This window comes from Rhamphochromis sp. 'chilingali' (assembly GCF_963969265.1).
Source record: "Rhamphochromis sp. 'chilingali' genome assembly, chromosome: 7".
Classification (NCBI taxonomy): domain Eukaryota; kingdom Metazoa; phylum Chordata; class Actinopteri; order Cichliformes; family Cichlidae; genus Rhamphochromis; species Rhamphochromis sp. 'chilingali'.
Genome location: NC_137934.1, coordinates 26,396,947 through 26,422,714, shown reverse-complemented (window position 1 = coordinate 26,422,714; position 25,768 = coordinate 26,396,947). Strand labels below are relative to the sequence as shown.

Genomic DNA, 25,768 nt, shown 5'->3' with positions numbered 1-25,768 from the left:
GTTCCTATTTTGCATTTTTGCTGCTTGTATTATCCCTTGTCTGAGACGCATGGTGATGAGTATGCTTAATCGTACTTTAGGAAATTTTGTTTTGATCCAGAGAGATATGGAGGATCCCTTTCGCCAGTATGATATGCTAAATAGAGAGACCAGAGAAGAGAATGTCTATGATAATCTTAATCTTAACAGAGCTGATGTTTAGATACTTCACTGAATGATATGCGAGTTGAAAATGTGATTTAACAAGTGACTATGCATTGATATTAAACATGTGAAATATATTAACAACAGGAGGGAAATGTTAAGAGATTTTCTACATTATACACTACAACCAAATCTCTATAATACAATATAATCAAGTAGGCCTTATATTCTAACCAAGTGTGCCTTATATTTAGTGTGTTCATATATTTTCACATAACCAAGCCTATTGTTGAAGAACTACCTAATCAAGTTTATTGTTAAAGAGAACATAATGCATTCCTTACTTAAGTGTCTGAAATGTTTGAGATGTTTTGACAGCATGATATAATGATGCATTCTTTCCTATAATGTCTGTGATGTCAGATAAAGCATGATATACTACTGTATTTTTAATCCCAGTGTGTGAAAGATCAGATAAGCTGATTTCATGTTTAACCTCTTCCCTGACTGTTAAAAAGAGGAAGTACTATGTAACCCATTTTTGCCTTATAAATAAAGCAGCGAGCCTGTGCTCGGTGTGTGTGTCTTCTCAGAGGCATTCACCCGTGCGCACGTTTTCTAATTACTCTCTGAGTCGGTCTGCAGTTGTCTCATTTCTCTTATTTGTGTTTGAACAAATGTCTACCCCTGACAGCTGCTTTACTAGGTGTAACAATTAAGTTTAACATCCAGGCATCCATGAAAACAGAATTTATTAAATTTAACGGAATTAGAAGTTAGCAGGAAGTTAGCTCGCTATTTTCCACCTAAACATGATATACCATGTTCTGACAGGGATTTCTGAAAAAATTAAATCGTACAGCTCTGCCATCACTTCCAACATAAATGAAGACAGAAAACTAAACAGCAGCGACGTTTGTGGGATTACTGATGTTGGGCTAGCTGGTATATAATGATGTGCTACGTGATTGCTAGCAACACAGCTATGTTAGCATAATATAAACGGTGAATCTGGAGGATAAACGCTAACCACTCGATAAAAGTTAATGTTCACCCGTTCATCGACAGTGCATCTTCTAATCTGGTGTGCCTTATGGTCCGAAAAATACGTACAATGATTTAAACGAAATCTTACTGGGAATGTTTCAAGTAATGCAGAGACATTTGTTTTTGGGAGCGCCTGGAAACTGTGAAAATATTTCAATGGAGTGGAAAAATACCCCGCTGAGTCATTGAACATCTCCTAAGTTTAAGGCTTTAATGTTTCAATTTTATTTTATATTTTGGTTTGCTTTGTCAGTTTACATGATAACAGCAGTTAGACGTTTTTGAAAGTATCTCAGAGGAAGTAAGTTTGAATTTGATTTAACCACAGAGGCGTCTCATAATATAGATCAGTCATTATTTCGTCACTCAGTTGATTTCTCCCAAAAAGGCATATGATTGCATAGCCGTGAGACAAAAAACACTAACCAGCTAAACAAATCACACAAAAAATGAGATGAGGTGTTAAATACTTTATGCGTCCTTTATTTGGTAAATCTTTTTGTTACAGTACTTACATATGTGAGATGCCTCTCTGCCACACAGATGTATAGTATTTTCACTGTTGGTGTCACCAGCTGTTAAACAGCAGACCACAGCAAAATACACTGTACTTACCACAGCTGACTGTTAGAAAATGATATTGCTGCACACTTTAAACGGTCTCAGCTTCCTTGGGAAATTGCACCTGTTTACTGAACTGTGTTGGACTTCCCGTTCAGCCTGATGTTGATGCGGATGCCCATCTCATCAACATCCTGTCTCAGGGTAGACAAGGGTTGTGTAGCTGTCCTGTTCCTTTCTGAAATTGATCACCATCTCTCTGGTCTTCTTCACATTCAAAAGCAGATGATTCCTTTCAGACCACTCCAAAAGATTGTCCACAATGCTCTGTAAATTAAACTACCGGAGACTAATGACAATATTTCTGTATGTGGCATGACCCAGAGTTGTATTGAAAGTCTGAGGTTGTACAAGGTGACTAGAAATGGAGACACCACAGCCCCGCAATACCAGACAGATCACTTCCCAGTATCATGTACTACAGCCAGTCTGTCAGGTAGTCATGAGATGGTGGATGTGTTTACTGAGATTTCCAGTAGCATCTTTTTTTTTAGTAACAACAGCTGAATTGTTTTAAATGTACCCAAGAAATCAAAACAGGTGATTCTCACTGGAGAGCTGTTAGTATCTGGCAGTTAGCTCTCTGCAGATGATTACAACACCATGGTTTTGGTGTAAATTTTACAATTGCTTGACCCACAGGAATTTAAAGGGATGTACTCTGGATATCCACCCGACTGACACAGCTCTTGTTGTTCAGTATAAGGTGGAGGCAACTGTTCTTGGGGAGCTGGAGGAACCCAAGGTTGTCGTCCAAAAAGATTGTCAGAAAATGTGAGACTAATTATTGACATGAGCTGATTTTTTGTTATGTACCTTACATTAAAAAAAACATTGTAATTTAATGTTTACCTTTGCATTTTTGCCACTTTTAGCATTTGCCTAAAAGGCCTGAATGCCAGCACAGACACACACTCTTGCTCAGAAGGTGGTTGAGGAATCTCCACTGATTCACCCATCTAAACTCCATGAAGTGGAGCAGTTGCTCTTCTACCTGCAAAACGGCAAGCAATCAAATGGTACAGATGAGTTTTCTAGGACTATTTTAATATGACTGCGAGCATTTGTTGTAAGACTCATTCTTTATGAATAATGGAACTAGTTTATCGTAATAGTTTTGTTGTGGATGTTGCTTTTCACAGACACCCAGGAGAAGAAACAGATATCACTTCAAGACTTTCCTCCTTGTGCTGGATTAGAAGTAGGGACTGATTTTAAGGCTCCATCAAAATCTTGTTTTAGTTAATAATGGAGTGCAGTGTTGGATCATATGTAAAACAGTATATATGTTTATATACTATTCTTCAATATGGTACTGTATTCTCTTTGACGACTGGTGTTTATTTTCTTACAGGTGGATAACAAAGCGGGCATCATCAGAATTGATGAATATGTGAGCTGCTTTATGAGGACATTGAGGAAAAGACTTGTTTAACTTGTTTTGTGCTCTTCTGATTACTTTTAATTATATCAAGTGACCTTAGGAAAACACTAATTATATCAGCAGGGAGAGAAAAAGAGCACTGAGGGACGTCTGTCAACCAGGCAGCGACATGGAAACCGGTCCAGTCCTGGCTAGCAGGTGAGCTCAAGAGAGAATTCAAGAATTTCAGCATAGGGATCCCATATGGAAAAGAAATAGTGAAAACTTATAAAAGACTTGCATAAGATGTGACCTACTTCATATAGTTAATCATATAAGGCTTATATGATTTACTCATGAAAGTGGCCACTGTCTCATTACTTTCATATATTGTTTTAGTAAGTATCCAAAACATACGTTTCATTTATATAATTTTTCAAGGGATCTTATATCTGTTTTCACTCTTGTATGCTTTTCATGCAAGTTTCACACAAGACAGATAGAAACTTTATAAGATTTACATATATCTTTTCCATATGGGATAACAATGAATGAGAGGCAAATATGGAGACATATGACAACAAGATGGATCTAAGGTGTGTCTGGTAGGACTATATGGAACACAAAGTTGGCTAGGGATGGACTGTACATAATAACAAGCACTAGTATGAGTGTGACAATCTTTCGTGAGTCATATCTCATTACTGGAGGGGGGGCTTTTCAATACGAGAGACATACCCCCAAAAAACAAAAAGAGGAACAACAGGTGGGGAAGGTGGCTGGTACATCTTTATTGAAGTCCTCTTATTTGTACATAGTTAAACTAAGTTGCAGTTTGTTAATGAAAATGTTTTATTTAAACAAGGGTTCAATGGGGTGCCTGTGGGGGTCTCAAAAGACAGCCAGTAAATCACAAAAGGATAATGCATACTACACATGAAGAAATAAAGTGTATGTCCTTAATGTTGATGGCACTGGTAACCCAGTTAAAAGAGCCGAGATTATGACTAAACTCAAAAAGGAGAAGACACAGATAATTTTCTTACAAGAAACTCATTTATCAAAAATAGAACACAAAAAATTAAGGAAATTTAGGTTCAAAAAAACCTTCTACAGCTCTCATACAAATTCTAGGAAAAGAGGGGTTGCAATTCTGATAACTAATTCCCTTAAGTTTGAATCTCGCAAAGAAATAAAGGGTAAGGAAGGTAGATACGTTATAGGCTACGTCCACACGTACACAGGTATTTTTGAAAACAGAGATTTTCCATTTTTGTTTTGTTTTTTTAAATCTTGTCCACACGTGCAGTTTTGAAAAATCTCTCCGTCCACATGTAAACGGCCAAAACACAGTCAAACGTTGTGAAGAACCAAATCCAAGCCGTGTAGAAATGTTGGCCAATTAGAAGTCTAGAAGCCTGGGAGGGAAAGAGTAAACAGGATTTTATGCAGTACTACTGAAAAGTTTTTGTGTTTTTTTGGAAAAACAGATAGTTTTGTGCAGTGTTGGGTGTAACGCACTACTATTTATTTTTCTAATTATTATTATATTTTTTTACATATTGTTTTTTCTTTTTTTCCCTCTATAGATCCTATATTTGTGCCTTAAGTCTGTGACTCTGTATTCTATTTCTCTGAAGAAACTGTATTTGTACATAGATAGGAGAGTTGTTCAAATAAATAAAATTTAAAAATAATAATAATAATTTAAAAAGCCGCAGTCTGAATGAGGTGGTCATATACTGAGATCAGATTATTAAGTGTTTGTTCAAAGATATTCTTCCTGGATCATTCTCTGACTTGACCTTACTCAGATCTATAAAAAGTCTTTATGCTCAAAATTGGAATTAAGCTCACATGACTTTTAGAAGACGAACCATGAATTACTGCAAACCTTTACTTAATGACTGTATTTAGATCAAAATTGCTAGAACTCACTAAGATCTCAGTGTTATAGCTCCTTCACTCTGCTACTCTTTGACTTGGGAAGAAAACAGAGCTCAGCTCCTGCTCGTCTCCCTTTCGTGACCAAAAGCCCTTTTTTCCCTGTAACAGCATGTATCCATCATTGCCTCCATCCTTTGTGAGATGGCACAACTTCATTTGTTTCTGTCATAAAGCATTGTCTGCTCACTCCATCTGCCACGCCACATCAGGCAGTCCAGTACTGATAAGAGCCAAGTATTTATGTGAACCGAGACTCTGGGGTCAGGGTGGAAAGAAGAGATGAACACGGAGACATATGTTGGATGTGAAGCACCCACAGGTCACAATCCCCAGTAGCAGTCAGCATGATCACATTACCCAACACTCTTTTAAATTAACCTCCAGTTGCACTTTCAAAAACTCTGCTTTTCCTTTCTTTTCCTTCCTCATTCCTTTATTTTGTCTCCTGCATATGCATTACACATATCTATAATGACTCTTGTTTACCCGTGTGTTCCCAGAAACTGTCCTTAGAGCCTTGGCCAGAGTCCTAAGAGAAGACTGGAAGTGGAGTATAGACTTGGCAACAACCATCATCTCTGTCTTCTTCTGTTTCTCCAGGTAAAAAATCTAGTATATTGTTTCAAGAGTAGTAACATAGCAGGGCTTAGAATCGGAGATGGCATTCAAGTCACTCTAGAATAAGCTTGGTGTATCTACAATAGAGGCAGGGAGAACAGTGATGTGGTTTGCTCCTTAACTGCATACTGCTCCAGCATGCTGCTGAAATGGGAAGCAACAGAGGGATTAGCTCATGTACAAGAGATGTGCCAGTCACCTCACCTGTTGATGGCCCTGAGCCATCCAGCTCCACCTCCCCCATTTGGAGCTGACCCAAGACCCCACCTCAACACCATAGTTAGGCCAAAGGTATCTGGACATCCGAACATACCAGCCATATGCATCTTGTTAATATATTGTTAGATTATTTATATTATTATATTTCAGTTGTCCTGTTCCAGGGTCATGTTCATGTTTATCTGCTCTCTCTCTGTCTCTCTCACATTAATCACCCATCTTTGGCAGCAAAGTTTTACTCTTTAGCTGTGTGTTTTGAAACGATAAAATAAGCCCTCACTAAAACAACACATAAACGTCTGTCAGGGCGAATTTAGGCTTCAAGATGTATGTCTGAAAACTGATCGTCATTCTTGGCTTGTCTCCCTGTCCATGTTACACTAATTGGCTTGTGAAATGGCTCAGGTTGGGCTGATTATGCGTCAGACAAGGACATACTGTTTGACTGGATGTGTTTTGACTTTGTCAGTTTGCTTTGTAAAATATTTCAGGGGTGACCGATTGGGTAATTTCAATGACAGCTGGAATCCCAAATTTGATTAAAAGAAAAAAAAATAGTTTTGAAAATTCACTTTTGGATAAATAGCAGTCTTTTACTTCAGTTCCATGGAATGATCACACATTTCAAGATTGGGTCCCTGTGTGTGAATATCATTGAATATGAGCTGAAGAAGTATGACCTTTGGCAAGATGAGCTGCAGAAGAAGGAGGCTTATATCCCTTTATAAAGAGTCAAAAACACTTGATTATGTGTTTTTTGTGGTTTGTATTTATTTGAGTTCCTTGACTATTGCTACATGAAGCACTCTCTGAGGACAAAAATCTAAAGAAAGTAGAGGAAGAACACAAGAAGTCTATGTAGACTTAATTTTAGTGGGTGATTAGTTCAGCTGTCCTGTGGCTTGTTCTCCGTATGCAGCTATAATTGTTGATAAATTAGGTGTGATTCCTGCTGTTTTGGTTCTTTGACCCGTTGTTGCTCCAGAAAATTAAATCAGCTAAGTTTATTTAATTTCACAGACATTAAATGATAACTTAAACTGCATCATTTGGCCATAACTGCAGCACTTTTGTGAGTTAAAAAGTGGCCAGAATAATTATTTTATCTGAGTTGAGCACTGAAGTCAGATAAAAAGTCAGATCGATAGAAATAGGGTAGAAACTCTGAGTAAGGCTCAGGTAGATGATGGATAACAAATAAAAAATAAAACAGTTTTCTGAGGTTTTCAGGCTAAGCGTCAGGCTTTCAAATTAAATAATACTCTGTTTCGGTCTTTGGTTGATTAATAAGCTGGAGTGGAAGATTCCCTCCTCGGCCTGTGCTTTGAGGACTCTGGCAATTAGTATGAGTCTGGGTGTAGATTTAAACTAACATAATCATCCTGCTGTAACCAGGTTTCTCCAAGGTAGAGTGTTCTTCACTTTAATTTTCCTCTATGCAATAGATCTTTGGTTTTATTTGTTGTTCCTAATTATGCTTACCGTGCTGTAAAACTAGTTTCAGTAACAGGATTTTATGTCCTTTGTGGGTCTATTTTGCCTTCTTTCTTAATTTTTTGTCTGTGATTTTACTTTTAATATGAATCATCTGTATGAATGAATCCATAGTTCTATATGATGTTTTTGAAACTAAATGAAAAGTTCAGCTTTTCACAAGGAAAGATGTGCTCTTTTTCTTGGTCATGGATAGTGAGGTGGATACTTTGGGTGCTATACTGCTGATCAGACAAAAAAATACCTGGGGTTGCTTGTCTTCACTGTTTTTACATGAAATTAAATGCAAGATTAACCAATAATTAACCTAATCACTGCTTACACTTAAGAAGCATATGCAGTTAATCTGCTTGAGGACTGCTACAAAACAAAAGAAAGATATCAGCAGTATTCTTAGAGCCAGTAACCAGTGTTGGGAAGGTTACTTTTAAAATGTATTCCACTACAGATTACAGAATAAATGCCCTAAAATGTATTTTGTAACGTATTCCGTTACATTACTCAATGAGAGTAACGTATTCTGAATACTTTGGATTACTTAATATACTATCAAGCTTTTTCCAACTACATGAATGTACTATTGCTGTGTGATTTATTACTATTACTGAAGGATAGTCGCCATACCAATACCAACTAGATTTTTAAATCTTAATATAAAATGAGTAACAGTAGGGCGGACATTAGGTAAGGCTGCACTTTTTGCAGCGATCTCGTACAGGTCCGCGGCTCCGAACCGTAGCAAAGGGACCTCTGGCTAATACGTCGGGTTGCGTGTCGGGCTCGTAGCTGAAAACTAGCTTTACTTTGTTGTCTGGGTCAACTTTGCTCGTCAAAGACAGAGAGAGGCGTTGAAAGGCTGCTCCAACGGAACTTATTGTTTCAGAGGAAAACACGAACACAGTGTACAGTCAAGTCTCAATAGCTTACTTACAACTGGGCTATACTCCCCATGAGTCACCATTCTTTAGGGCTAAACCTGTAACACTGCCTATTGCCTTCATATTAACTAATTTTTGGAAAAATAATTTTTAAAAATATTTAGTCATGTCATTATGTAGGCCGCAAGTAGAGGTGACATGGACAGCGAGATTAAGACGCAGGTATTAGAGCCTCTAAATGCGTGTTTTGTTTGGGTTTCCACTGGCGGAAGTAGTATTATTTGAATATTTCATGAGCTCAATTTAAAAAAAGATTTTATAAGATATAAATGTCCAAATTCTGAAAAATATCATCTTTTATGCTCATTTATGCTCCTTTGCCAAGAATTACTCTGTCAGCGTGGCATAACTTGGAGGTGATCCACGTGTGCCAGTGCTGAGTTGTTATTGAAGCCCAGATTGCTTTGAAAGCAGCCTTCAGCTCATGTATATTTTGGGGTTTTACACTTTCTGTCAACTAGGTAACAGATAAATACTTTCTGCTGTTCTTTTATAAATGAAAATGGACTGGCATTTATATAGCACATTGTGAGTCTTACTGACTGCTTAAACAACTTAAGTCTACAATCAACAGTTTAACCACCCATTCATACAGTGTTTTATTCTATGCACTTAATCCTGTTTTCGTATTGTGGAAAGAAGCTGATGTACTTGGAGAGACACATGGAGAACATACAGACTCCACACACAAGCCTCCAGCCAGGTTTTGAACTAGGAACCTTCTTGCTGTGAGGGGACAGTGCTACCCACTCTATCATCATGCCACCAAGCTCATACTACCTGGTATTGCCATCAAGAACTTGAGAAAGCACAGTGGATCAACTACCACCACCTGTGTTCCAGCTATGATTGTGTGAGAGTTGTAGCAGCTGTCACAAGTTCTTATTTAATAATTCTTTAAGGCTGGTTTCATCTCCATTGCTTATAAATCTTTTGCTATCACACGTTTCCCTTCTTGTCAACTTTCCATTAGTGATGTGCTGGTCGCGAATGAAACGGCTCTTAGAGCGGGCTCTTTGAAGTGAACGACAGAAGACGTGTTTGTTTGTTTTTTTTCCTTTCTCTCACCCTCTCTCTCGCACTTTTTTCACTTCACTCCGCACGTGAGCCTTGTGCTTGCACTGAGCAGAGGGAGGAGGAGCAGTAGTTACACTTGCAGTAGCACAGGAACAGAGTTGGAGGGAGAGAGAGAGAGAAAGAGAGCCAGGGGCAACAACAAGACACAACATCATCACATTAGAAAGGTATAGTAATCATCCACAACTATTTTCAGTTACAGATGGTAAAGGATTTAGAAAGATTATTCATGCAGTGAATCCTATGTATGCAATTCCAAGTAGGAAAACACTCTCCCAAAAAATCCTCCCAGGCCTATATGACAGAGAATGTACATCTTCTTTGTTTTGCATATTTTAATTTATATTTTATTGTGTTGTGGTTTGCAGTGTTTTGTGGTTTCACTTTAAATTTGTTTAAAAGGAAAAAGCTGAAAATTTAAATAGTTAAAAGTTGAAATGTGAATAGTTGGTTTTTGTATTATATGAATTATTTATTACATTTTATGTGGAGTGAATAAATAAAAGTATATTTACGGAGGCCCCTAGAGACAAAGCACGTACAAACTCCAAAACATGTAAAAACTCCAAACACATACAAAAGACAACAGAAGTGCTCCAGGATGCTAGGCACAGTGTTGAGCTTTTGTTACCTAGTGGCTACACAAGCCAGCAAGTACCAAAGACCGGATTTGGTGTATGGTAGTAACAGGTAAATGAACATTTGTTTAAATTATTTGAATATATATGAGTGCTTGTGTATAAATACACAAACAATACACACATGCTTTCAATTGTGTAATTTAAGTGATCTAAGTAGCTCTGCTTTGGAAGTTCAGTTAACGCTAGCAACGTGTTTTGGAGTTTATACGTGCTTTGTCTCTAGGGGCCACCGTATATATTTATATATAAACATATATAAATAATAAAACACAGGGTTTTTTTACATTAGTAATTTCTTTTCTGCATAATTTTATATTGTTGTTGATAATAAATTAATTAAAGCAACAAAACCGCCCTAAGAGCTGGTTGGGAGCCGAATGAGTCGGCTCTTTTTAGTGAGCCGAGCCAAAAGAGCCGGTTCTCTAAAAAGAATTACCATCACTTTTTTCCATTCATATCCTTTGATATTCAGTTTTTTCAGATGTGACCTTCATTACCCTTCTTGTGGAGGCTGTCCATCATCATCATCATCATCTGGACAAATATTAAGTCATCAGTTTTGCCCATGTTTGTGATTGAGTGTACTGAACCAGACCAAGACACATATTATACTTTTAAAATATTAATTTACGTACTTGAGATGTAATATTCTATTATTTTTTCATATTAGATTTCTGAATTATATGAGCTATAAGCTTTAATCATCAAATTTAACCAAAAAGGTCTTGAAAACAATTCACATGTAATGAAAATAGTTTATTAAAGTTTACCATTTTTAAATTCAGCTGCAAATAAAGAACAACAACAACTAACCTTTATTTGTCACATACACAATCATACAGAGTACGGACAGGCTGCAGACGTAGCTGTGCCATTCCAGGGCTTGGTTTTAGCATGGGGGTCTAGCAGGACCCTTACTGGATCCGGGTGGGAATTTAACTTTTTTACAGTATTCTGTTTTTAAGGTACACTTGTATAAGTCATATTTTTTTGCTAGTTTAGTGTGTTTTTGTATTTGTGTCTTTTTATAATTAAGTAAAGGTTTATTTATCTCTAAACAGCAGTTCTAAAAAGTCTTTAAAAGCAAGGTACAAGAACCACAGCTAAAATAACTGTTACCTGCACTGTTATCTTTGACCCTGCAGTTGCTCTGTTTCTGCTGCTCAACCTGGGTGAAGACACACACACAGAGCTGAAGATGAGGAACAAAAACACTGTTCACATGCTTTTGAAGATTGTGGACCGTGAAGATAATGAGCTACTGCTGGTTGTTATCACCATCCTCAAGAAGCACTCTATCTTCCTGGGGAGCAAGATTGACAATGGTAAACAAAAGATCTTAGATTATAAGAGAAGGTATTATTAAACATTGTAAAACTGCATTCAGAATATTTGTATAGTATTTCAAAATTCAGAAGGAAAATATCAGGGCATCTATACTGAATCTCATGCAGCACAACAGCTACCTTCAGCACAACGCAAGTATTTATAGGATGATTAAAGAAGAATAAAGATGTTTTCTAGTAGCCAAGTCAAAGTCATGACCTTAATCCAACAAAAATATTATGGAAGGACCTGAAGTTAGCCTTGCAGAATCTGGTTTGCTCTGGGTTTAATAATTTGAGGGAAGATTGTGGGACAGTGTCCCAAGTCAGCAAAAATGTTGAATGTTAAACCAGCCTAATTAATACAGACTTCTTGCTCACATTCTTCTAATTAAGTAAAACAATATTAATATTATAATATTGTCTTTTTCATACAGTCTGTATAACCTACAGACACCGTGGAGCACAGAGTCTTACCAAAATAGGTAAAATCTTAACAAAATGACCATTGTTAGAAAAGCTTGGACTAACTGTTTGAAACTAGATTTTTAAATTCTATTTTCTACCTTTATCTTCACCTCGTCTAATCAATGGTTTGTTTAAATGCATTGTTTTGTTACATTACATAAATTACTCATAAAGGACTGAGGATTTATTTTACTGTATACAAAAATGTAAAGGATAATATTTTCACAAATGTCTGTAACCTTCTGCAGTGCCAGTTAAAACCATGCTTAGATTAGATTTTCATTTTAAAAACATTATTCAGAGTCCACTTTGGTGGGCCATAGTGCTCAAACAGAACCCTGGCTTTTCAACTGTCCCTAATCCAGTCCCATGTGGTTCCAGTCTAGTTCAAGTTTGTGGGTCTTTATCAAGCCCAGACCCTGTCAGAAACTTGCTTTATCTCCTTGTTTACCATTGATTACACCTTTAATTCACATTAGAAAAACTTTCATACCCACACAAGCTTGTGTCCAGCATGGAAATGTTGGTTTCAACACTTTGACTCATTGAAGTATTTAAGGGCATGGGTGTTTAATGAATCAAAAAGTGATGATCCCATCAGGTTATATTTACTCAGCAAACTGAATCTGATAAGAGTTCAGTACTGCCTAATACATTTTTATTCTGCCTATGTCACCAGTGGAAATGTCAGTGGTAGGTGACACAGGCTGCAGTTGATAATGCAGCTCAGTGTCTGGTTTGGGATGGAGTGACTGGAGCTAGTTTTGCACACAGAAGCAATGAGTGTGTTTTAACTGGTAGCAGATTGTATCACCCTGGTTTCTGGCTTTCAGCAAATCACAGGAGATGGAAACAGACACTTTAGAACGCAGAACTAGACTGAGTGGCACTGCTGTGCTGATAGTCACAATCATAGAGTGTAGATGAAGTTGAACCCTGTGCTATATCTGTGTCAATCTGACTTCAGTTCACAACAACTCATTTCAAGGTGCTTTATACTGTGCTATACAAAGTGACCAGTAGAGAAGCTGGCCCGTTTAGTTCCCAGTGACTACAAGGAGCTCCTGGACGCCACCCTGCGCCTCCTGTTCAGCCTGTCTTTTGACACTTCTCTCCACAACCAGGCTGGATTCATTCCCAAACTTTCCTCTCTTCTTGGTAATCAGTCCCAGTAAAGATTAAGTGTTTATGTTTCCCTTTGTTTGTTCCTGTAGATTTGTTTAATTGTGGGTTCATGTGTCGGAACCAGCATTTAAGGTGTTTTCTAAAACAGAAAGACACGGGACATCAGAAAGACGCATTGATCTCTGCTATTAATTTGCAATCATTAAGGCATATGTATATAGCTTTTATGCCCATCCCTTGAAGTTCCCCTTGGGACCATTTTGCAAAGCTGCACAGGATGTGTCTTTGCAGAGTTGTGTGACATCGTCATCTCTGTTGGGGCTTTTGAAACCTCTCAGGAGAGGCTCAGGTAACAGTACATAATTAATAGAGTGTATTTGTTCGATTAACATGCCAGATTCTGGTCAGATGATTTTGTTTTATACAATCAGGGTTGAGAGACGGATATTTATGTCTTTGGAGATTTAGGTAGAGCTTTGTGGAGGGGTGGGGGCATGCATGCACAAGTAATAACATGTAACAGTGAACAATCACGCCTGCTTATAGTCTTGACACTAGGTGTGTGTGTTCTGTGCCCTGTGTGTGAACCAGGAGACCATTAATCATCTGCTCCCTCTGCCAACTGTCCAGTTTTCAGCTGACACACTAAATGCAATTATCTCTAAGGACAGACAACACAGCAATGGTCTCCTCTCCCTTCATGCCTTTTGGATCTCTGTTCAGGCCAGACCTGAGGTCCTGACCCTGACTGATAAGATGAAAGTGAAGAGGGAGACTCTACTTGACATCATCACCTCTTTCCTGTTTCATCAGACAATCAAGCTTGAACACATCATTTCTCTTCATCTCTGCTTTGCAGCTCACGCATAAACATTGGTAAAAAAAAAATAATTCACAGTTTAATGTGCAGTAAATTACATTTTTCATCTATTAAAGTGGATCAGTGGGGTCGGGAGTGCAGAAAAGACTTGAGACCTCAGGACCTTGTGGCAAAAACAAATTTATAAACCAAAAATACGTTTTCTCTGAATTTAAGACAAAACCAAAACAAATAAATAAATAGTAAGTAAATAAAACTGAATTTAAGTTATTGCCTTAATTTCCAAGAAGTCACAAAGCATGTTATTGTTATATTTTCAACTACTTTATTTAAAATGCTTATTTAAAATGACTCTATCACATGAAACTGAAAGTAAGTAAATTAGTTACATGACTCATCATAAAGCCATACAGACTCCACTGTAAATTAGTTACATTAGTGCATTAGTACTATGAGCAGGCGTGATTGTTCACTGCTACATGTTATTACGTACTATTAACTGTGCACGCATGCCCCCACCCCTAAATTAGTTACATAACTCATCATAAATGCATACAGACTCCACTGGAAAAAGAGCTAGATATTGTCAGAATTTGGGCTCTTCACAAACACACAACCCAAAATGTGAAGATCTACAGTGCAAGTGGTTAGAATGTTTGTAAAGCTTTACTCACATGTTGTAAACAGCACAGTTAGAGTAATTGCATTCACCAAAAATTTATTGAAAATATGTTGAAGACAGCTTTTCCACAAATCTAAATTATACTGAGATTTGGAATAAAAGTCAAATCTATAAATATATCTTATGAGGTCATTTGGAAAATGATAGGAGGTAAAATAAGTATTGAACACGTGACTAATTTTTAAAGTAAATATTTTCCTAAAGGCCCTTTTGACATGAAATTCTCACCAAATGTCGGTAAGAACCAATCCAATCCGCACATGCGAAGCAATCAAACCACTGTGCATAAATTAAGGTATGTGTAATAATGAGAAATGGCAGAGGGAAAAAGTACACGAACACACTTACTGAAATGTATTTAATACTGATAAATAAATTTCTACCACTGCTAGCGCTTCAAATCATAAGCTACAGTGCAGCATGTTGATTGTCATTACAAGACAAATTAGAGGATTTAAGTGGGGGCAGGGATCTTTGTGAAGCATTTTTATAACATCTCGTTATGTGGTATGTGATGTCTTCAAATACCCAACCCTTCATGCTTATTTATCCAGAAAATTCAATAACAATGGAGAGGTGCAGCCCACAGACATTTCTTAATGTTTGTGGGTGTAATTTTACAAAGGCTAGGCAGTTTTAAATTAGCCTGGGGTGTAATTGAAGTTTAGCTCTCCCACTAACTGCCCTTGAACATAGTCTAGTTAATTCTTAACAGCTCCCCTTTACCTTTTTTTCCTTCTCTGCTGCCCTAACCCTACTTGTGTTTTGAACATTTAATGGGGTCTTTCTTTTCGCTCATAAAGAATCCTCGACTCTATGTTCATTCTAGAAAAGTAGGGAATTTTCTTGGCCTGGACAAGCTTATTGCCTCTCTGTGTGTGCAGTTGGTAGTTGTGCACTTCAAGGTGCTGGTTAAGGTAAAGGCTCACTAATGAGCAGCACATGTTCCGGTCAATTGGTGGGCACACGGGAAGGGCCAAAGCAGCGAGCAGCGTGTTTTTAACTTATTAAAGGCAGTAAAATTGATGCTTCCTCCTGTTTTCCCAATTAAAGCTAGAAGCTCCCTCTCCTTAGCATTCACTCCCTTCTGTGATTCCAGAGGTTCACTGAGTACATCTGGATCTAATTTTTCTGAGATAAGGCTTCCTAAACAGCCAGTGACTGAACACAGCTGAGATCAGTTTTAATTGGAACAGGGTGGGGCTTTGGAGGCTGGTGGACATTACAGGGTGTCTCTCAGTGGCTGTCCTCCAGTGAGAAGCCTCTCTCTTAACACTTCCCTTAATGAAAACTCCCAAGGTGAAACTCTGGTTTCAGCTTCATTAATTCTCTGTAGCTGGTTCCTCCTTCAGGCCCCCAGCTGTGGTCACAGGTCAAACTCATAAAGTTCCTGGGCTCACCGACAGCCTAAGCCTAGATTATACCCCACTGTGGATGTGGACAGGGACAGCAGGGGACCAGTGGCTGAGCAGTCATTCCTGTTATACTTCTTTGAACTGTGCTCATGGTGGCGCATGCAAAGTTGATGCTTTAAAATGTAAATTCTCTGCGAATGAGTCTGCGCAGGTAAGGGGCCATTTTTTTTCCCACCTTCCGATAGATGCATCTGAGAACAACTTTGGGTTAATATCTTGCCCAAGGATATTTGGCATGCAGACTGCAGCAGCCAGGCCTCTGAGCACCAAACTTCCAGTAAGTAGATGACCTGCTCTACCTCCTGAGCGACAGCTACAGCCTTGGTGATGTTTGGTGAGCTGTGCCTTTAGAGCATGACAATCTTGCCTTCATGATGTTTTTGTCTACTAACTGCTTAAGAGACGCAACAAACTGAGAAATTGCAGTTGACTGTTGCTGATTCTGCACTGAATGTCAATTGACCTTCAATTAAAGAGGCCTTTCATCCCATTAATATTTTTAGAAAAACACACAGCCCTCCTAGATGTGGTCATTGGCATCCTGTGGAACATTACAGCACAACCAGTCATTCATCCATTAACTTCCCTCCCCCTCCTCCATTGACTTACCTCCTTCTCTTGTGTTTATGTTGTAGCTGATGAGGGCCAGAGACAGCTCAGCATGTCCATTCTGTATAACATCAGCATGGACCACAAATTTAGGTCCATGTTTGCCGACACAGACTGCATACCGCAGGTAAGACTGGCTAATGTACACTGCCAGTAGAGCAAGAAACACACATTAGCATCAGCAACTAATGACATACAGGAATTAATGCATGAGAAACAGAGCGAAAGTGAGAGACACACCACATCTGGAACCAAAACCCACCAGAGGATTGCTGCTCATTCTTCTGTCAGAGTGTGTGCACATTGCTTTGTTTCCTCCTTCATTTCTTTTTCCAGTGAGTCCTGAAAGCAACCTGGCACGATTTCACATTTTTCTGTATCTTTTTCCATATTAGCGTTTTTAAGTTCCATTACTAAAAGGGGACATAAACACCGAAATACAGCTGCTGATGAAAATTAAGGTGAAACCTCAAACAAATTTCTTTCAACTTTTATTTTAACATCATTTGGGTTTGCTAAGATTGAGCTGACCGGGTCAGTCATTCCTTTCATCACTGCCATCATGTCCGTGTTAGCAGCTAATGTTAACATCAGGGTTCTCCCATGGTAGAAGGAGTACCAGTTTGCAGTGTGACCAGGATGTGAACTTCAACCTTGCCCTTAAATTTCAACAAAAGTTCTCCAAAGGCACAGGCACAGTGGAGAGTTGAGTTCAGGGAATTAAATTAAGCTCAGGAGATGGCTAAAAAACACATCCAATGTATGAGTTATAAAAATCCACAAATGTCATGAAAAGTATCCATAGAGACCAAAAGCGTTTGTTTTTGTTTAACCAGTCTGTAAAAATATTTTCATGGCTAAAAGCTTGAACATTTTAAGATTTAATGCTGTTTGATGCATTCTTTCAGAAAACTTCAAGGAGCTACTTTGGTTTACATGAAAGGTGGTTTTAGATCAAACTACCATAACTGGCTGGTTCAAGACATCTATGAACAATAAAATGTCTGTTTTTTTGCATCACACTCACTCGCTATCCTTCTGTCAGCCAACCTTCGTCTTTGTGGACATGCTGTGACACCGTACCTGGATTACCGTAATGACCCTGATATCATTGAAAAGCACCTGTCTGATCCCAGCGACAGGTTAGGCTTTAGAGGCTTAGGGAACTACAGTTTTGGGCACTTTGGCATTTTAATATTTTTAGCCCTATGTTTCCAAACTGGAAACTGGCATATGTGGCAAAATGATGATATCTCTAAATTGGTGAAGTTCTTTCTGGATACTGCTCGTGAAACTATTATGAAGCTTTTTTGATCAGCACAATGAAAACAAAAGTGACTTGAGAACATTAGAGTCCTTGTATTATTCCCAAAGATTCACTTCCAGTTTTGTCTTTCTACTTAATCCTCCTTGTTTATCTTCCCACACAAAACACAATTTCAATTCAATACAGGGAATACGTGTTCTTCCATTTGTAAAAAATGGATCCCTGACCAACTGTTTTGCCCTATTTTCCACCTTTTTATCCTCTCACCTTTCTTGGATTTATAAGACCCCTCTATTTGATCACTTTCTTAGCATGCTCACTGACCTGCCCTTTTCCCCGTCTTCTGTTTTAATGGGGTCACCATTTGGTACGATGCGAGCTTTACAGAGCAGGGAAGCCAGAAGTAAAGGAGAGGTGCTTACAGAGATGGAGGAGGGAATGGAGGTAGTTGTGTTGGTCAGATTGTGGCATGGTGCTGTGGCCCTGACAAAGCCTCCGGTGGCTCTCTGTGGTAAATAAGCAGATGCAGGTGCCAGAGAGTCTAGACAGGGCTGATTTGGAGTCTGGGGCCCCTGGTATGTGATACCTAACCCTGGCCCGCCCTAGTCTTTCTCTCCCTCTCTCTCTGATTCCTAACGCCTCACTTCCCCGTGAGGCGTTAGGAATCTGCTCCCTGCCCACTGCCACCCCTCAGCTCAGAGCCTTTCCTGTTTAATGTTAAATCAGTGCAGGAGAGACTTACAGACAGACTAGTTAGCAGAAGGAGGGTAGCTTAGGAAATGACGCTTCTTCTCTCTTTCTTTTTAAAATTATTTTGGGACATTTATTGCCTTTATTTTTATAGTCATCAGCTGGAAGAGACATTAAATGTTGATAATGAAAGCTGGGAATTGACACAGCAAGTAGTCCAACGAGTCGGAGAGTAAGAGCTAGAATTTGCATTTGCAAATTTCTTTCTTTTTAAATTATTTTCTTGTCACTCTATTTTGTCCTCACCCCTTTTCACTCTCACACTCAATGTCTACAAATCTGAATATGAAAAGAATTTAAATATATAAAAGTGTATGGAGTTTTCATCTAGCAAGGGTTAGAATTATGCAAGAAGCCTGGCTCCTATATAACATTTTCTTTTACTGTCCTTGAGCACCTAAAGTGCATTATACAACATGTTTTATTCATCCATCCAGAACATGCAAACAGAAAGACCCTAGACTGATGGTGGAATTGAACTCAGGACCTTCTTGCTGTAAGGCAACAGTGCTAACCACCGTGCCACCGTGCTGCATTCACTAATCCTTTTATACAGACATCCATACAAGCACTTTTTTCTACATCTAGTTGCTTTATATCACACAAGCACACAGAGCGGAGCATATCACCAGGGCAGGACAGAGCATCTCCAAATCTGCAGTTCTTGTGGGATGTTCCCAGTCTGCACTGGTCAGTATCTATCAAAAGTGGTCCAAAGAAGGAACAGTGTTGAACTGGCAGCCAAGACACACTGATGCATGTGGAAACGAAGGCTGAATGAATTGTTACGTATTGAAACTGCGTAGTCGCAGACTAGTCAGGGTGTTCGTGCTGACCCCTGTCCACCCTCAAAAGCATCAACAATGGGCACCACAGATATCACCGTCTAAACATTTGCTGACTATGTGCACACCATTTCATGGAAGCGGTGTTCCCTGATGACTGTGGACTCTATCAGCAGGATAATGTGCCCTGCCATAAAGCAAAAATGGTTCAGGAATACTTTGATGAGCACAACAATGAATTTGACTTGGCCTCCAAATTTCACAGATCTCAATACGATCGATCATCTGTGGGATGTGCTAGACAAACAAGTCTGATCCATGGAAGCCTGACTTCACAAGGTTTAAAGGATCTGTTGCTAAAATCTTGGTGCCAGATACCAAAGCACATATTCAGGGGTCTCTCTAGTGGAGTCCATGTCTCAATGGGTGAGGGCTCTTTAGGCTAACACAATATTTGGCAGGTGGTCATAATGTTATGTCTGATCAGTGTACAGTACAATTTAGACATGATGCATTCTGGATTCATTTTGTTTGATTTATACTTCTAATCGAACTGCTTGACTGATTTGGTTGGATCATGTGTTTGACAGCTGATGAAGAATGGTGTATGACTGTGGGGTAGAGATGATGGACATTGTGTCATGGTCCCCGTGCCTCGCTGGCTGACTCTGTGGTAGGCAACACGTTTTGTTTGTTCTTTGACCTCTCTCTTTCGTAATGAGCGGTGCTCATTACAGGCTCCCGCCCCTGGCCCAAGCACCTGTGCTCACCGTCACACCTGCAGCTGATCCCAGCGAAATGAAGTAGGGGTGGGTTTTGATGATCGATTTATCGATTAGAATTGATTCTAGCTTGAATAACGTGATATAGATTCATTAAAATCCTGAATCGTTTTTAAAATATAAATTTATTTTATTTAAACCTCACAAAATTTCTACAACCGCCAAACAGCTAAAACAGTAAATGAGAGCAGGTACACGGATTCTGCACAAAGAGCTAAACACAAACCTGCCGACGCATCAGAATCGGTGAGACGACACACCGTCGGGGCTGAAAGCCGACAGCTTCACTGATTTTGAAGCGTCGGCGGGCGCTTTGTGTTTACCTTTTTGCGCTAGATTCTGAAGCTGCAGGTTTTATCTCTCTCCAAACAATATTGACTGAACCAGCAGCCAAAGACGATCCAAACTACGCTTCACATTTCACTTCACATAAACATTGTCACGAATTTCCTCTTACTTTTGCTGTTTTGCTTCTACCACGATAAAATCACACTTCATGTAGAGCTCTCTCTCTCTCTCAGGAATAGTTTCCCATCTAAAAATCTCTGTTTTTTGCATTATTCACTTACTTATTAATAACCAGTCTACGGTGTCGGCTGCTGTTTTTTGTTTTTTTACTTACTTCCGACAAGAAAGCCTCATTTCTGCTGTTCAATACTGAACAAATGTAAACTTTTTAAAATTATGCAAAATTGCAAAATCCTTAGCTGTGTCTCTAATTGAACCTCTGTAACTTTGCTTCACTTCGCTTTTGACTGCACAGTATTTTTAAGGTCATCTTCTATAAAAACCCAGACCAGGAAAACCACCTTCATGTTTTTCTGTGTTTTATCCTCAGTTACTTTGACACAAAGGAATCTGCTGTGATGCTCACACCTTTGATAAAGTCTCACAAGTGTCAGCTTTCTTTTTATAGATATAAAAATACCGATATGTACTGATAAGTGATCAGAACTATAATATTTCTGACTGTCTGTGGCAAAATCTCCCCAATTCGAATCGAATCGAATCGAATCGAGGATCGAATCGATTTGGGACCTTGTGAATCGGAATTGAATCGATTCTAGAAATCAGTGACGATACCCAGCCCTAGATTGAAGCACTATTTATGATGGCGGACCTGTGTTATTCTTCGTGTGTGTGTGTGTGTGTGTGTGTGTGTGTGTGTGTGTGTGTGTGTGTGTGTGTGTGTGTGTGTGTGTGTGTGTGTGTGTGTGTGTGTGTGAGAGAGACAGCCCTGGACCTGTTCCCCGTAAAGCTGAGGGAGCGTGTGTGTGTAAAGAAACTGCTGAGGAGAGGAGCTCTGTGTATATATCGTCACCTGGTGTTTCACTGTAAATAAACGCACTGTCTTCTTTGCCAAGGATTTCTGGTCTGCGCCTGAGTCCATTTCAGACTCTGTGACAAAACGATCCAGCCATCATGGAGGTCAGGTCAGGATCCCGTGGCTCAGGCGCTGGCTGCCTAGCTCGCCACAAACAAATGCTTATGCAACAGAGGAATGAGATTGCTCCGTTAACACAGGCTGTCGCCCACATAACACCTCTGGAAAGCAACGCACAGCCAGGGAACGCAGCCCCTCAGGCGTCCCCGGCGGCTAGCCCACCTCGGTAGCCACACCATCTCCGGAGGGACCCCTGCCCACTCCAGAGCCATTCTCGGGTGAGTCAGACAAATGTGTCAGTTTTCTAGCTCAGTGGTCGTTGATCTTTCGAGAGCAGCGACGTTGTCATAATAATGACGGAGTGAAAATGACATTTTTGTACAACTGCGGAGGGATCGTGCACTGAAATGGGCCCAGGTTGTGTTGAACTCTGACCCTGGGATTTCCTATACAGACTTTCTGTCTAAATTTAAGAATGTGTTTACCAAAGGTTCCGGTGCAAAAACGGCTGCACTCCGCCTATTAAACTTCAAACAAGGTAAGCGGAGCATGTCTGATTATGCAATTGACTTTTGAATTTTGGCTGAAGGAACGGGCTGGGGTCAGGAAGCGCTGAGAAGCGTGCTTCTGAATAACATTCGTGAGGATTTAAAGGATGAACTAATTATGCATGACCTGCCAACTTCATTCAATGAACTAATGTCTTTATGCATCAAGGTGGATGAGCGGCTGCTGGCCCGCCGGTCGCAACGAAACTAATAGAAACTCCCATGAGGTACTGGGGCAATTAGGAGCGGGAGTCGCGCCTGAATCCAGCTTCTCCCGGGCACGGGGCATGCAGCTAGGCGGCTCTCATCTCTCTGCTGCGGAACGGCAACGGCAAATCTCCGCTGGTGAGTGCCCACACTGCAGTTGCAAAGGACATGTTGTTGCCACCTGCCCATCGCAAGCAAAAGGGCGGGCCCGCCAGTAACGGTAGGAGTACTGATGGCGGGTTCGGTCAAAAAAAATCTCCTCAACGATTAATTTTCTCAGCTAAAGTCTCCATCTGAAGTATGGCCTGAAGATCCCGATGAAGCGGGCGTTAAAGCTGAAGGATGTATGGGTGATGAAGATGATCAGGAATCTGTCTCAGCATGATGGACCCGCCAATATCTCTGCAATATCTTTTTGCTGGTCTGAGAGACACAGTACTGTGACACTGTTGAAGCACACATTCATAGAAGCACTTTATTTCTACGGAAGTGCTTTCTATCTAACATTAATACTCAAATCTGAATGTTTGTAATTTATCATGACAGAGGCATGCACAAAAATATGATTCCTGCTATGGATCTCTGAGAAATGACATGGGTTTCTTTGAAACTGTGCTGAGCAGTTTCGGACAAAACAATAAATATAATACAATAATAAAACCAACAAATTACATAAAAATAAAAAGGGTTCTGTGGATCTGTCGATCATTTCAGTGTCAAAAAGATCTTATACTGCTAAGATCAGAAGACTAAAGGTTTGAATTAATTGAATCTTCCAAGTAAGAACTGTTATAATGTGATGTATATTACAGAATTCTGTATTTTCGTTGTATTTATTAAATTGAATCAGAGCCCAAATTACAAAAGAAATGTTTTATTGTTCTACAACAAAAATGTAATAATTAATCTAAATTCAAATTCCAGAACCAATTCACTGAACTTCAATCTATGCGCTAGCATTTCTGCACTCTGTGGAGCATTCCTACAACAGATGCTCTGAGTGCTCAGAGTAGAAAAGCACTATATAAGAACATTTATGATTTCTATTCAAAAGTGATTTTCTCTGTTGATCCTCTCTTTAAGTCAGAGCTTCTCTCAAATTTTACATCAGTGATTAACTAACTGATGAATTTCTTGTGACTGACACGTGTGGTCAGCTCCCAGTCAGTGTGTGATCACTACCAGACCTCAGATCAACATAATTAGCTGTAGATTAGAGACAGGCAGTGCAACAGGGCAAAGGAAGTGTTTCATTGAAATTATCAGTGAGACCTATTAAGTTGTGAACCACATGAAAGGTAGCCATTGGGGCTCTGGAGTGTGTCAGCAGCTGGACAGCAGAGGTGAGAGAGAAAGCAGAACTGTGGACACAAACACACATCATTATTGCTTGGCAATGTGGGATCCTTTTGGCAGCACACGCCATAACTGCGCAGTCCTGAAATGCTTGCCTTTGATCATTGCAGCTCTGCTCATGTACAAATACACATTAACATAGTGATGGTTTCATGTGAAACTTTATAGATGCTCCAAGTGGGACACAGGCCCAATTCACAATGATATTCTTAGCCTGGGTGTATTTCCTTAGGAATATGTTCAAAAGCTCCCAAAACCTGTTATGTGCTTCCTTAGCCCTGCTGTCAGCTTATTTATATGAAATTAGCCATGTAAGAAATGCTGAAGGACCTTTAAGTGCTCAATCAAATTCTGTGTCATGATGTTGTGTCACCCTCTTGGTGACAAAACATGTCAGGACTAGTGCAAGGTGGAGGGTGAAGGAGGGGAGGGGAGGTCTGAGTAACACTGTAATAGTCCAGGGATTTGGGTGGTTGCATAATCTTCTTTCTTACCCCTCCTATCTCATCTTTTTCTGTCCTCAGAAGCATGATGAGGATTGGGGCCCTCTGGAAAGATCCAGATGGAAAAATTCTGCTTGCACAACAGTAAGTGGTTAGAAATGATGGAGAACCACTAACTGTAACGGTCCTGTGTCGGTGACCCAGTGTGTTCCGTTTTATATTATTAATCTTTGATTTCTTGATGTCTTGTTAGTTCTTAGGTTTTGGTTCTGTATCAGTATTGAGTCCTGTGTGTGTGTTTTCTTAGATTTTGCCCAGTTTAGGTTTTGTATGGTTTTTCTGTTCAGCAATAAAGTTGCTTTTTGACTTTCACTCCCGCCTCAGTTGAGTCTGCATTTGGGTTCTTTTCCTGCCTGCACACAGCTGTAACATGACACTAACTATTGGACCTATATTTTTTTCTTTTTTTGACATTCAACAGTAAGTCACTACAAAATAAAATGACTGTTTGTGATCAAAACAGCAGACCATCGTGTGCTAACTACCTGTCTAGTGATGTCCTGTGTCACTCATCCTCTGTATTGGGTCAGTGTCCAATCCCTTAGGTTTTCAGCCTTTTGTTGAATATAATGATTTTAAAATTATACGAAGTGTTTTGTATTTATGAGAAAGGTTTTCCAGAATTGTAAAATGTTTTAATCTTAGCGGGGGATTAGTAAAGGTTTTTTAAATAGGGTAGGGCCTCTGGTTCGGTGTTTTAAGGTCCTTACCAAACCTGATGAAGGTTAGGGCCTGGGGGCTCCTGTTTGGGTGGTTCGGGGTGTTGAATGGTTGTGGTTAGGGGCAATCCTCAGGGTTGGGGATAGGATTGGAGGGGTATTTCTGTGGGTGGCAAGGTGTGATGGATGGTTGTGGTTAGGGCCAATTTCCCGGGTTGGGGCTAGAATCGGACATGATTTGGATTTTAGATTGGATGTGTGTGCCAAATCAAATTCCAAAGGGGGTTTTAAGACTCCTATAGGATTCACAATGCGAGTAATATCCAATTTAGATCTATTTTATCATCGCCAATTATTTGTAATTTCTATGAGCGAGACTCCATATGGTGTCTTAGCCCCATCTAATATTCAGACCTCCAGGAACCAAGGTGTTAAGTAATCAGATCCACTTCTTTTCACATCTCCTTCTTTCACCATCCGTCCAGAAGAAGTTTCCTTCAATACCCGCAATTTTAAGTCACTGTAAACCGTGATAGGCAGCACGGTGGTTAGCACTGTTGCTGCACAGCAAGAAGGTCCTGAGTTCAATTCCACCATCAGGCCAGGGTCTTTCTGTGTGGAGTTTGCATGTTCTCCCTGTGTTTGCGTGGGTTCCCTCCGGGTACTCCGGCTTCCTCCCACAGTCCAAAGACATGCAGCTTGTAGGGATAGGTTAATTGGATAATCCATGAATGAATAAAATGTCTGACAAGAGGAGTATGGCCTTCTTTGTTATGTGTAATGTTATATTTATGTTGCCACATGTGAGTGGAAATTGAGCTTTTGGTTTCCCCAATGTACTGGATGTGGCATCTTGTACAGACAATCATGTAAACGCAATTGGAGGTCCTAGGACTAAAATTTTGTGCGAGTTTGTACAACCTGTTTCTTGTCCTGTTCTTAACATATGCTAATTTGACAAATGGTATAGATGA

General features: G+C 39.5%; 1 pseudogene across 1 annotated transcript; it reads left to right on the top strand.

Moving 5' to 3' along the window:
* Positions 1-2,225: 2,225 nt before the first annotated feature.
* LOC308400341 (kinesin-associated protein 3-like) lies at positions 2,226-24,164 on the top strand (annotated as a pseudogene). The gene is made up of 12 exons: positions 2,226-2,248; positions 2,455-2,586; positions 2,688-2,831; positions 5,623-5,722; positions 6,549-6,669; positions 9,031-9,094; positions 11,255-11,434; positions 12,926-13,060; positions 16,580-16,680; positions 19,946-19,999; positions 22,563-22,711; positions 24,157-24,164. The product of its transcript is annotated as a kinesin-associated protein 3-like (transcript).
* The last annotated feature ends 1,604 nt before the right edge of the window (positions 24,165-25,768 follow it).